The sequence below is a fragment of the Triturus cristatus genome, chromosome 7 (assembly GCF_964204655.1).
Source record: "Triturus cristatus chromosome 7, aTriCri1.1, whole genome shotgun sequence".
Classification (NCBI taxonomy): Eukaryota; Metazoa; Chordata; class Amphibia; order Caudata; family Salamandridae; genus Triturus; species Triturus cristatus.
Genome location: NC_140590.1, coordinates 10,818,781 through 10,831,933, shown reverse-complemented (window position 1 = coordinate 10,831,933; position 13,153 = coordinate 10,818,781). Strand labels below are relative to the sequence as shown.

Below are 13,153 nucleotides of genomic sequence, written 5' to 3'. Positions count from 1 at the left end.
GTCCTGTGTTCTACTGTAGCTACAGATGGACATTTAGCGAAGCACGGGTAGGCAGGCAGTGGCTGTGGCGTCCTGTGTTCTACTGTCACGGATGGACATTCAGCGAAGCACAGGTAGGCAGGCAGTGACTGTGGCGTCCTGTGTTCTACTGTAGCTACAGATGGACATTTAGCGAAGCACGGGTAGGCAGGCAGTGACTGTGGCATCCTGTGTTATACTGTCACAGTTGGACATTCAGTGAAGCACAGGTAGGCAGGCAGTGACTGTGGCTTCCTGTGTTCTACTGTCACAGATGGACATTCAGCGAAGCACGGGTAGGCAGGCAGTGACTGTGGCTTCCTGTGTTCTACTGTCACAGATGGACATTCAGCGAAGCACAGGTAGGTAGGCAGTGACTGTGGCGTCCTGTGTTCTACTGTCACAGATGGACATTCAGCGAAGCACGGGTAGGCAGGCAGTGACTGTGGCATCCTGTGTTCTACTGTCACAGTTGGACATTCAGTGAAGCACAGGTAGGCAGGCAGTGACTGTGGCTTCCTGTGTTCTACTGTAGCTACAGATGGACATTTAGCGAAGCACGGGTAGGCAGGCAGTGACTGTGGCTTCCTGTGTTCTACTGTCACAGATGGACATTCAGCGAAGCACGGGTAGGCAGGCAGTGACTGTGGCTTCCTGTGTTCTACTGTCACAGATGGACATTCAGCGAAGCACAGGTAGGTAGGCAGTGACTGTGGCGTCCTGTGTTCTACTGTAGCTACAGATGGACATTCAGCGAAGCACAGGTAGGCAGGCAGTGACTGTGGTGTCCTGTGTTCTACTGTAGCTACAGATGGACATTTAGCGAAGCACGGGTAGGCAGGCAGTGACTGTGGCATCCTGTGTTCTACTGTCACAGTTGGACATTCAGTGAAGCACAGGTAGGCAGGCAGTGACTGTGGCTTCCTGTGTTCTACTGTAGCTACAGATGGACATTCAGCGAAGCACAGGTAGGCAGGCAGTGACTGTGGCTTCCTGTGTTCTACTGTAGCTACAGATGGACATTCAGCGAAGCACAGGTAGGCAGGCAGTGACTGTGGCTTCCTGTGTTCTACTGTAGCTACAGATGGACATTCAGCGAAGCACGGGTAGGCAGGCAGTGGCTGTGGCGTCCTGTGCTCTACTGTAACAGATGGACATTCAGCGAAGCACGGGTAGGCAGGCAGTGACTGTGGCGTCCTGTGCTCTACTGTAACAGATGGACATTCAGCGAAGCACAGGTAGGCAGGCAGTGACTGTGGCATCCTGTGTTCTACTGTCACAGATGGACATTCAGCGAAGCACAGGTAGGCAGGCAGTGACTGTGGCATCCTGTGTTCTACTGTCACAGATGGACATTCAGCGAAGCACAGGTAGGCAGGCAGTGACTGTGGCGTCCTGTGTTCTACTGTAGCTACAGATGGACATTCAGCGAAGCAGAGGTAGGCAGGCAGTGACTGTGGCGTCCTGTGTTCTACTGTCACAGATGGACATTCAGCGAAGCACAGGTAGGCAGGCAGTGACTGTGGCGTCCTGTGTTCTACTGTCACAGATGGATATTCAGCGAAGCACGGATAGGCAGGCAGTGGCTGTGGCGTGCTGTGTACTACTGTCACAGATGGACATTCAGCGAAGCACAGGTAGGCAGGCAGTGGCTGTGGCGTCCTGTGTTCTACTGTCACAGATGGACATTCAGCGAAGCACAGGTAGGCAGGCAGTGACTGTGGCGTCCTGTGTTCTACTGTCACAGATGGATATTCAGCGAAGCACGGATAGGCAGGCAGTTGCTGTGGCGTCCTGTGTTCTACTGTCACAGAGACCCTCTTTGTTGCACCGAAGCACAGCTCCTTCATTTGCATGCATTGCATTTCCTTGTGCTTGGTCCTCCTACAGAAAGTCCATGGACAGATACCTACCTTTGAAGTCTTCTGTAGCCACGCCCCTAGGCTGAGACCGGCAGGCTCTGGTGATCGCCCTGGCCCTTTGGCACTGAGAGTAGGCCCTGGCCCTTTGGCACTGACAGTAGGCCCTGGCCCTTTGGCACTGAGAGTAGGCCCTGGCCCTTTGGCACTGACAGTAGGCCCTGGCCCTTTGGCACTGACAGTAGGCCCTGGCCCTTTGGCACTGACAGTAGGCCCTGGCCCTTTGGCACTGACAGTAGGCCCTGGCCCTTTGGCACTGACAGTAGGCCCTGCTCCTTTGGCACTGACAGTAGGCCCTGGCCCTTTGGCACTGACAGTAGGCCCTGGCCCTTTGGCACTGACAGTAGGCCCTGCCCCTTTGGCACGGACAGTAGGCCCTGCCCCTTTGGCACTGACAGTAGGCCCTGCTCCTTTGGCACTGACAGTAGGCCCTGCTCCTTTGGCACTGAGAGTAGGCCCGGGCCCTTTGGCACTGAGAGTAGGTTCGGGCCCTTTGGCACTGAGAGTAGGCCCTGCCCCTTTGGCACTGACAGTAGGCCCTGGTCCTTGACACTGACAGTAGGCCCTGGCTCTTTGGCACTGACAGTAGGCCCTGGCTCTTTGGCACTGAGAGTAGGCCCTGCCCTTTGGCACTGACAGTAGGCCCGGGCCCTTTGAAACTGACAGTAGGCCCGGGCCCTTTGGCACTGACAGTAGGCCTGGGCCCTTTGGCACTGACAGTAGGCCCTGGCCCTTTGGCACTGAGAGTAGGCCCTGGCCCTTTGGCACTGAGAGTAGGCCCTGGCCATTTGGCACTGAGAGTAGGCCCTGGCCATTTGGCACTGAGAGTAGGCCCTGGCCATTTGGCACTGAGAGTAGGCCCTGGCCATTTGGCACTCACAGTAGGCCCTGCCCCTTTGGCACTGACAGTAGGCCCTGGCCCTTTGGCTCTGAGAGTAGGCCCTGGCCCTTTGGCTCTGAGAGTAGGCCCTGGCCCTTTGGCTCTGAGAGTAGGCCCTGGCCCTTTGGCACTGAGAGTAGGCCCTGGCCCTTTGGCACTGAGAGTAGGCCCTGGCCATTTGGCACTGAGAGTAGGCCCTGGCCCTTTGGCACTGAGAGTACGCCCTGGCCTTTTGGCACTGACAGTACGCCCTGGCCCCTTGGCACTGAGAGTAGGCCCTGGCCCTTTGGCACTGAGAGTAGGCCCTGGCCCTTTGGCACTGAGAGTAGGCCCTGGCCCTTTGGCACTGAGAGGAGGCCCTGGCCCTTTGGCACTGAGAGTAGGCCCTGCCCCTTTGGCACTGAGAGCAGGCCCAGGCCGTTTGGCACTCACAGTAGCTCTGGCCCTTTGGCACTGAAAGCAGCCCTGCCCTTTGGCACTGAGAGTAGGCCCGGGCCCTTTGGCACTGAGACTAGACCCTGCCCTGTGGCACTGACAGTAGCCCTGGCCCTTTGGCACTGAGAGTAGGCCCGGGCCCTTTGTTATGTTATGTTATATAGTTTTATAACGTGCACAGCTACTCCATGGGGTGTTCCGGCGTGGAACCAAGAGGAGTCATCAGACTAACACAAGGCGAAGAGGTAGGTTTTAAGATGTTTCTTTAAGGCCAGAAGGTCCTGGGTGTCACGAAGTTCAAAAGGGAGGGCATTCCATGCCTGGGCAGCCTTCACAGCAAAGGAACAGCCACCCAGCCTGTGACGAATAAAACGGGGCACTTTAGCAGACGAAGGTGCTAATGAACGTGAATGTATTGGCGGGACATTGAAGGAAAATCACTTCTGTAAATATGCGGGGCCATGACCGTAGAGGGCACAGTGGGCAATCACAAGGGACTTAAATTTAACCCGCTCGGCTACGGGAAGCCAGTGAAGTGAGCGTAAATGTTTGCGCACACTGCTCCTGCTGGAAATTCCAAAGAGAAGTCTGGCGAGAGCATTCTGGACAACCTGAAGTTTATTTGGAGCGTAGCCAGGGATGCCCACGTAGAAAGCGTTGGCGTAATCCAAGTGGGAAAGCATCAAAGCGTGGATGACCGTCTCTTTGGCAGGTCTGGGGAAAAGGGGTAGGAATCTGTTTACAGTTTTGAGGATGCCAAAGCAGCTGCCAGAGAGATTCTTTACCTGTGTGAAAAAGGATAAATTGTCCTCGAACCACACTCCCAGATTCTTGGCGGACTTCCCATTAGAAGTTGGCAGTTTGGAACTGACAGTAGGCCCGGGCTCTTTGGCACCAACAGTAGGCCCTGGCCCTTTGGCACTGACAGTAGGCCCTGGCCCTTTGGCACTCACAGGAGGCCCTGGCCCTTCGGCACTCACAGTAGGCCCTGCCCTTTGGCACTGACAGTAGACCCTGGCCCTTTGGCACTGACAGTAGGCCCTGGCCCCTTGACACTGACAGTAGGCCCTGGCCCCTTGACACTGACAGTAGGCCCTGGCCCTCTGGCACTGACAGTAGTCCCTGGCCCTTTGGCACTGAGAGTTGGCCCAGGCCCTTTGGCACTGACAGTAGGCCCTGGCCCTTTGCAACTGACAGTAGCCCTGGCCCTTTGCCACTGACAGTAGCCCTGGCCCTTTGGCACTGCTAGTAGGCCCTGACCCTTTGGCACTGAGAGTAGGCCCTGGCACTTTGCCACTGAGAGTAGGCTACTGCCCTTTGGCACCGACAGTAGGCCCTTCCCTTTTGCACTGACAGTAGGCCCTTCCCTTTGGCACCGACAGTAGGCCCTGGCCCTTTGGCACCGAGAATAGGCCCGGGCCCTTTGGCACTGACAGTAGGCCCTGCCCTTTGGCACTGACAGTAGGCCCTGGCCCTTTGGCACTGACAGTTGGCCCTGGCCCTTTGGCACTGACAGTTGGCCCTGGCCCTTTGGCACTGAGAGTAGGCCCTGCTCCCTTGACACTGACAGTAGGCCCTGGCTCTTTGGCACTAACAGTAGGCCCTGGCCCTTTGGCACTGACAGTAGGCCCTGGCCGTGTGGCACTGACAGTAGGCCTGAGGCCCTTTGGCACTGAGAGTAGGCCCTGCCCTTTGGCACTGACAGTAGGCCCTGGCCCTTTGGCACTGACAGTAGGCCTGGGCCCTTTGGCACTGACAGTAGGCCTGGGCCCTTTGGCACTGACAGTAGGCCCGGGCCCTTTGGCACTGACTGTAGGTCCTGGCTCTTTGGCACTGACAGTAGGTCCTACTAGGCTGGGAACTTTACTTTCCCCTGTGACATCGCCATTAGGTATGAATTACGTGTTTATCTTGCCCATTATAGGGCTATCGAGATTAATGCCATGTGACTATTCGCTCTTATTTATTACCTGTGATTATCTGTGGTATTGGGGGAAAGGGTCAGCACACCTTCCTGACCAGTCTATTGATCGGGCATTCCCCTGTGACAGGTGTTGTGGGTGCCTGGATGCAAAGTTTTGACTTTTTGTGGTTTCTGGCTTCATAAACAGACCTGGTTCTGGCTTCCCAGTGCTTGGAAAGCCCCTGCCATATACTGCTGTTTCAGCTCCCATTTGTGAGACTGTCGGTTGTTGGTTTAATCTGTCTCCCTCTACAGTTTTTAGGTCCCGCCTGCAACATTGCATGTTCTCTCGCTTACAAGAGATTTTGTATACAACAAGGGGTTTGCAGCCCGCCCATTTCTTAACATTCATTGGCTTCATTGTCACTCTTATTTGCTGCCTTCTAATTGGCCAGTGACAGCTGGTTTCACCTTGTCTTCTTGCGGCTGGAGCAAGGACCAAGTACTGACTGCTTTAGCTCGGTTTCTGTTCCTCCGCTGATCACACTGTGATTGAAGCACTGCTTTTATTTTATATTCTTCCTTGTTATCCTCATCATTGGTTTGCCATTTGTAGCTATTTTTCACTGTGTCACATGCACTTCAAAGAAGCCCTTTTCTCCTTTGACATGGATGTTTACTGTAACAACAGATGTTCATCGGATTCCAAATGTATGTTCACTAAGACATGGACATGGACAAAATTGCTTTCTTTATTTTTTATTTTTCACGCATTGGGGAAGATAAACTGGTTTGCTCAGAATCACAGGGGGTTTGTGCCAAGACCTAAAAAGGTCTCGCCTCTGAGACCTGAGGCTCTGCCATCGCCTTTTGCTTATGCTGTACATGCAGTGCATGGGCATTGCCAACTTTGGCAATGAATTATACCAGGCTGTCTAGCAGCGTGGCTCAAAATATAAATAATAAGGGGACTATGATGCATCCAGAGCTAATGCACTTTAAAAAAAAGAAAGTGCATTAGTCCTGGTTCCGTCCAAATGCTTTTTAAAATGTGTTTTATCCGCACTGCAAAGCATCAACGCTGCTTCACAGCAAGGCTACAAAAGATTACCAAAGCTCTCATAGGCGAGATCTATTGGCTTTGCCGATGCTTGTTATACCCGATAGGTGTATTGCATCGAGGTGATCTGTCTTTGGAAGGCGCATTTCCAAATGTCTTGAGATCGGTTGACGGTGCATATGGCCTCATCTCTCCTTGCTGGTTAAGGTAAGAGATTGTGGTTATGTTGTGTGTTACGGTTTGTATGCTGCTTCCCATAGCTCGAACATGCTTGCATTGCACGGTCTCCAATGTTTTCCACAAGCTTGAGATATTGAGGGTCTCCATGTGTATTGAGGGTCTTCAAGTGTGTTCGCCGTCCCGTGTAGGACACATCCGTGGTGATGGCCAATGATGGAGCTGGTTGTTCGAAAGCTCTGCTCTCTGCCACCCTGCTCACCGCCCCATGTCCTTCTGTACCCTCAGTGTAACAGCCACGCGATCTTCCCAACTCCCCGCTGCCTGCGACGCCCGATTCTGTAGCCACTCTTGGATTGGTCTCACATGTAACTGGCCATGTGGGGTCAACGGGATGCAGGCGGCCATCATGCCCGTCTGCTTGCCCTCTGTCCTCACTGTCCGCGACTGTCCCTTCTGGTCAAGGCTCTTTCAATGCTAGTATCCTCTTGTTTGAGGGACAGGCTTGGACCTCCAGTGCATCGAGTCTTGATCCTTAAAAGATGTCCTCCTTCTCCGGAATCGGGGAGGATTTTTCCAAATTTATTGAGAAGCTGTTTGGGCACGGTGCGTGCATGACTGTCTTAATGCTCCTTTGGCGTTGAGTGAACGAGCTCGCTTCTACCAGCCAGGGTCTAGATGGGGGTACACATGTATCCCCTGCCTTCTCAGGTGTGCTGCTACTGCAGTCAAACACTTCGTAAACACCTTGGGTGCTGACGGCGACCAATGGGAGTACCTCAAACTGAGAGTGCAACCGGTGCCCGATCCTTTGTGCGTCCTGTTCAAGGGTAGAAGTAAACAGGCATCTTTCACATCTACTGTTGCCATACGGTCCTTCTTACACAGCTGTGGGATTCTCTTTTAAAATGTTACCTTAAATTTTTGATTTTTTATGAATCTACTAAATATACAAAGGTCTAAAACAGGTCTCAGTTTTGGTGGCAGGAAATGTACCGAGTGGACTCCCTGAGTGAGATCTGACGTCAGTGCCTTTATTTTGCTCGTTTTTGCAGGAACGAAGCTATCGCGGGCTGCAGACGCAGGAGATCTTCGTTTGTGTGTCGGGGGCTGCAGACGCAGGAGCTGTTTGTTTGTGTGTCGGGGCTGCAGACGCAGGAGCTCTTCGTTTGTGTGCCGGGGGCTGCAGACGCAGGAGCTCTTCGTTTGTGTGTCGGGGGCTGCAGACGCAGGAGCTCTTCGTTTGTGTGTCGGGGGCTGCAGACGCAGGAGCTCTTCATTTGTGTGCCGGGGGCTGCAGACGCAGGAGCTCTTCGTTTGTGTGTCAGGGGCTGCAGACGCAGGAGCTCTTCGTTTGTGTGTCGGGAGCTGCAGATGCAGGAGCTCTTCATTTGTGTGTCGGGGGCTGCAGACGCAGGAGCTCTTCGTTTGTGTGTCGGGGCTGCAGACGCAGGAGCTCTTTGTTTGTGTGTCGGGGCTGCAGACGCAGGAGCTCTTTGTTTGTGTGTCGGGGGCTGCAGACGCAGGAGCTCTTTGTTTGTGTGTCGGGGGCTGCAGACGCAGGAGCTCTTCGTTTGTGTGTCGGGGCTGCAGACGCAGGAGCTCTTCGTTTGTGTGCCGGGGGCTGCAGACGCAGGAGCTCTTCGTTTGTGTGTCGGGGGCTGCAGACGCAGGAGCTCTTAGTTTGTGTGTCGGGGGCTGCAGATGCAGGAGCTCTCCGTTTGTGTGTCGGGAGCTGCAGATGCAGGTGCTCTTCATTTGTGTGTCGGGGGCTGCAGACGCAGGAGCTCTTCGTTTGTGTGTCGGGGGCTGCAGACGCAGGAGCTCTTCGTTTGTGTGTCGGGAGCTGCAGATGCAGGAGCTCTTCATTTGTGTGTCGGGGGCTGCAGACGCAGGAGCTCTTCGTTTGTGTGTCAGGGGCAGCAGACGCAGGAGCTCTTCGTTTGTGTGTCGGGGGCTGCAGACGCAGGAGCTCTTTGTTTGTGTGTCGGGGGCTGCAGACGCAGGAGCTCTTCGTTTGTGTGCCGGGGGCTGCAGACGCAGGAGCTCTTCGTTTGTGTGCCGGGGGCTGCAGACGCAGGAGCTCTTCGTTTGTGTGCCGGGGGCTGCAGACGCAGGAGCTCTTCGTTTGTGTGTCGGGGGCTGCAGACGCAGGAGCTCTTCGTTTGTGTGTCGGGGGCTGCAGACGCAGGAGCTCTTCGTTTGTGTGTCGGGAGCTGCAGATGCAGGTGCTCTTCATTTGTGTGTCGGGGGCTGCAGACGCAGGAGCTCTTCGTTTGTGTGTCGGGGGCTGAAGACGCAGGAGCTCTTCGTTTGTGTGTCGGGGCTGAAGACGCAGGAGCTCTTCGTTTGTGTGTCGGGGGCTGCAGACGCAGGAGCTCTTCGTGTGTGTGTCTGGAGCTGCAGATGCAGGTGCTCTTCATTTGTGTGTCGGGGGCTGCAGACGCAGGAGCTCTTCGTTTGTGTGTCGGGGGCTGAAGACGCAGGAGCTCTTCGTTTGTGTGTCGGGGCTGAAGACGCAGGAGCTCTTCGTTTGTGTGTCGGGGGCTGCAGACGCAGGAGCTCTTCGTTTGTGTGTCGGGGGCTGCAGATGCAGGAGCTCTCCGTTTGTGTGTCGGGAGCTGCAGATGCAGGTGCTCTTCATTTGTGTGTCGGGGGCTGCAGACGCAGGAGCTCTTCGTTTGTGTGTCGGGGGCTGAAGATGCAGGAGCTCTTCGTTTGTGTGTCGGGGCTGAAGACGCAGGAGCTCTTCGTTTGTGTGTCGGGGGCTAGTCCCACCCTCTGGCTTCGCCTGAAAAGGACCGCTGCGGATTTGATCTGTGGAAGGCTGCCTTGCGCTGGTGTTGATTCTTGCGCCTCTGTTGGGCAGCATGACGTTTGTGGGGGACAACGCTTGAAAAGCTCCCCTTCATTGGAGAAGCTCCTTTCCGTGCATGTCTGTGGAACTGCAGGACCCCAGGACTTTTGCAGTCTTGTTACCTTTGTTAATCTGCGGGAGTGTCGTGTTCCCCGGATGTCCTGCTGACTGTCGTAATAGTAGCATCCAAGGCTGACTGAGGCGTCGGTGGATATTGTTTTATCTCCTCTTTCACGGAGTTTGCCTTCGTTTGGTAACTTCAGGGAGGTGCTTTATCACCCCCTCCCCACAATTTCTTGCCACTGTTGCATCTCCACCTCGTTGCTTCCTTCTCAGGTGGCAGCCCCGTTGAAGTGGAGACGTAGGCTTCTTGGTGGTGGCTACAATGAAGGAATCCCCTCTGCGTTGGCCTGCATGCAGAGGACATCTTTAGGAAGTCCTACTTTTCCTCCACCCCTGGAGTTACAAATGTCGCTGGTTCTCTGAAAGCCTCTCTTCCCGGGTCCAAAATGCTCGTCAGCACAGGGAGGTCCTGGCTCTGCCTTTGTGAAGGCCAAAGGTTTCCAGCAGAAAGCGAGCTCGATCCGCGTCAAGTTAGAGTCCATGCTTGTCGGACACTCTTTAGACACTGCACTGCACACTGAGATTGCATCAGGGAGTGATTCCTCCAAGGATGGGATTTGACACGCTCCTCTGGGGGATCGGTCACAAGAATTCACCATTCTCCTTTTGTGCTGTCTAAGTCCTCAAACACCCCCTGTACACGTTCCTCAAGTGCCCCCAGTCTGTACATGTCCCTCAAACTCTCTCAATTTGCACATGTCCGTCAAACACTATCAGTTTGTACAGGTCCCTCAAGCGCCCTCAGTCTGTACATGTCCCTCAAGCACACCCAGTCTGTACATGTCCCTCAAACACCCCCAGTCTGTACATGTCCCTCAAACACTCAGTTTGTACATGTCCCTCAAGCACCCCCAGTTTGTACATGTCCCTCAAGCGCCCCCAGTCTGTACATGTCCCTCAAGTGCCCCCAGTCTGTACATGTCCCCCTCCTCAAAGAACACCTCCTCCTCCCCTTCCGGTGGTCCAGGTGTGGTCCGTCACCCAGACTGCTCTTCTTTCTTCCGTGTTTTTCCCGGAGTGGCTTTGAAGGGATTCAAAGGGTTTTGAGTGAGGAGTTGGAATCCATCTTTTTCTGGAGGATCAATGCCAGTTGGGCTTCGAAGCACTTCATTCTCTTGACCTGCAGCGCCCTTTGCTCGGTGTCAATGGTGGGCACCGCCTTTCTCTTTGGGGGTCAGATCTTGGTTTGTCTCTTCTCTGCTCTCTCGGTCTTGATCACTTCTTGGTGTCAACGAAGTATCCAAGGGACCTCCTTCGTGGCGTCTCTGCCGGGATCCAGGGGTGAGGGGCGGGCTTCTGGTCTCAGCTTCCCTGTGCTTGTGGGGGGGCTGTGTCGAGAGTGTCTTTGGGGTCCTCGAGTCTAAATGCTTCGGCTCAACCCCACTGTATTTCTGTAGAGTTTCCGCAATAGGTTTGTTGTGGTTAGTTTCTGGTTTGACTTTGACGACGTCCCCCTCGTCTTGGGGTCCTTTCTCCTTGTGCCGCCTCTGTGTCCTGAACATTTTCATCATCATCGCTCGACAACCCAGGTCTCTCGGGGGGGTTTCTTCCTCTGTGACTGCATCGTGGCGTAACGTGGCCAATCCTTGGCAATGTTCACGGGTTCTGAGAGTCTAAGGCTGAAATTCAGCACACACCTCCCGACTTTCTGTGGGATGTTGCAGACTTTGAGGCTGCCCTTTTGGCAAAATGTATGGATGCACTTGCGACAAAATCTCAAGGATATTTCCTTCATTTCCTTCCATGATTCCAGCCCCGCCCTCCACCCCGGCTGCGCTTTCTTCGACCGCGCCACAAATCACTCCAGTGGCGCAGTTACTTTTTCCAGTTACCATTTGTGTGTATTCATTGGCTTCAACGGTTATTTCCTTTACAGTTGTTTTTTCAATGTTTTCCCGAGGTTCATCAAATTCACCTCAATCTTCTTCTGAAGATGGCGACCATGCACAGGGGCTTCTGGGTGTACATCTGATGTCACAAGGGGACAGACATACCACCAAATGGGAACCGACGACACCCAAAAATAAACAAAGAGAGAAAGAGGTTGAAAAGAGAAGATCTCCTGACCCAACCACTAGATGGGGGAATAATGCACAGCAAGTGAATCCAGAAAAGATTCACACTGCAAATGAACAAGTAACCTCTCTTCGGTAACACTCTTTCTGGTGGCTACTCAAACTGCCGATTCCTCACTTTTTCGTTTCCCCAGAGACCAGACTGGATTGAGAACTTTTGTAGCACTTGCTCCTGTGCGCTGACAGGTGATGCTACTGGACTCTGCAGCCGCCTTGCAATGTCTACCAAAGGGATGGCATTGAGCTGTACATAGACGCCACCCCTGTGTGCCGACCTCCATTTTCTTTTTCAACTAGTCAGTGTCTTCCGATGATGATGAAACTTGAGAGGTAGCAAACATGGCAAAGTGCCAAGCCTTATGTGGAACATTTTTTAATCCTATAAGTCCACTTCACAGAACGGGAAAGGGAGATGGTGACGGTGGATCTAATGCTAAACAAGCATTTGCAATGCAATAGGTCTCGCATTTACGCAAGTTTGAGTTATTGGCATTATAAATGAGAATGCATTCTATTTATGTTTTGGTTTTTAAAACACAAATAAAAGGCCTCGTCATTTACAATGCCAATAGCTTAAACTCGTGTAAATGCGAGAACGGTTTTCTCAGCTGGTCTGCTCTATCCTTACTCCACAACCTCGCCCACAAGGCGAGTACCATTTTCAATACCCTATACAACGAAGTGATGGTTGTTGCCTATTTATCTTTTTCAATTTACGGCCATTGACAAAGACAATAGTTCTGGCTTGTCGTAGGTGTAACGTTACTTGTTGTGTAATATATCTGGATGAATGGACAGAAGCAGCAAAATACCGGTGCGAGGAAGATATGTAAGAAGTTGAAATGAAAAGGAGGCAGTCGCAACGCGAGGCAAGCCTCAGGAAAGAAAGGAAAGGAGAGACCACAAGTGCTGCAAGCGGCTTAACAATTGCCACCTTTAGAAGGGCTGAGCTGGGCTTAGTGGGACTCGGCAAGAGCAGCGTAGCCTCTCTCTGTGGGACAGACTCTGGACTGCATTCAGTGAATGGCATACAATGAGCCATACGCAGGAGAAGTCAATTGCCCTTCGCGGCACAGCAAGGAGGTCGGCACAGGCTGAGACACATGACTGGGCACAACACAATGCATCCTGGGCCAAGCTCTGGGAAAGCCATACTGGCACAGGGCCAGGCCCCACCGAGCTGCTCACGGGCGCAGGCCTGAGGCGCAGACAGAGGCATTTTTGGGTGGGTCTCAGTGAAGCTTACCGGGCTTGGCCATCCTAAAGACAGACGCCTGCAGTATTCACAGCTGGGAGACAGTCGTGTTGCAGAGGCAAACCCCCCACCATCGTCCTCCTCCACTGCAAAAATACTCACAGAGCATATTTTTTTATGTGTTCCAAACAACTCGTGCTTTCCAGCACTTTCCACAGCAGTGAAAATCGGTTTCTTAAAAAAATAAGTGGCACTGAAAGCGATCGCATCGCGATCGCTAGAGTCAACAACTAGTGGTGCGCGCGCACCACAGAGGAGGGGGGGAGTGCGGCAGCGACAACAAGGCGAACGCACGCTGCTGCGCGTGCTGGCCACCGCCCAATTGCGTGCTGTATTTATTGAAAAAAAGCACGCAAAAGCCAATTACAGCAGCAGAAAGCAAAACCATACGCACAAGCGTGTAGTTAGCTTTCGAAAGCCCTTTCAAGAGGTCTTGCGCTGCGCGAGCAGT

General features: G+C 53.5%; 1 protein-coding gene across 3 annotated transcripts in view; it reads right to left on the bottom strand.

Annotated features, from left to right (window-relative positions):
- Positions 1-13,153, bottom strand: part of BCAM (basal cell adhesion molecule (Lutheran blood group)) — a 444,431-nt gene that overhangs the window by 177,575 nt on the left and 253,703 nt on the right. The window lies entirely within an intron of this gene.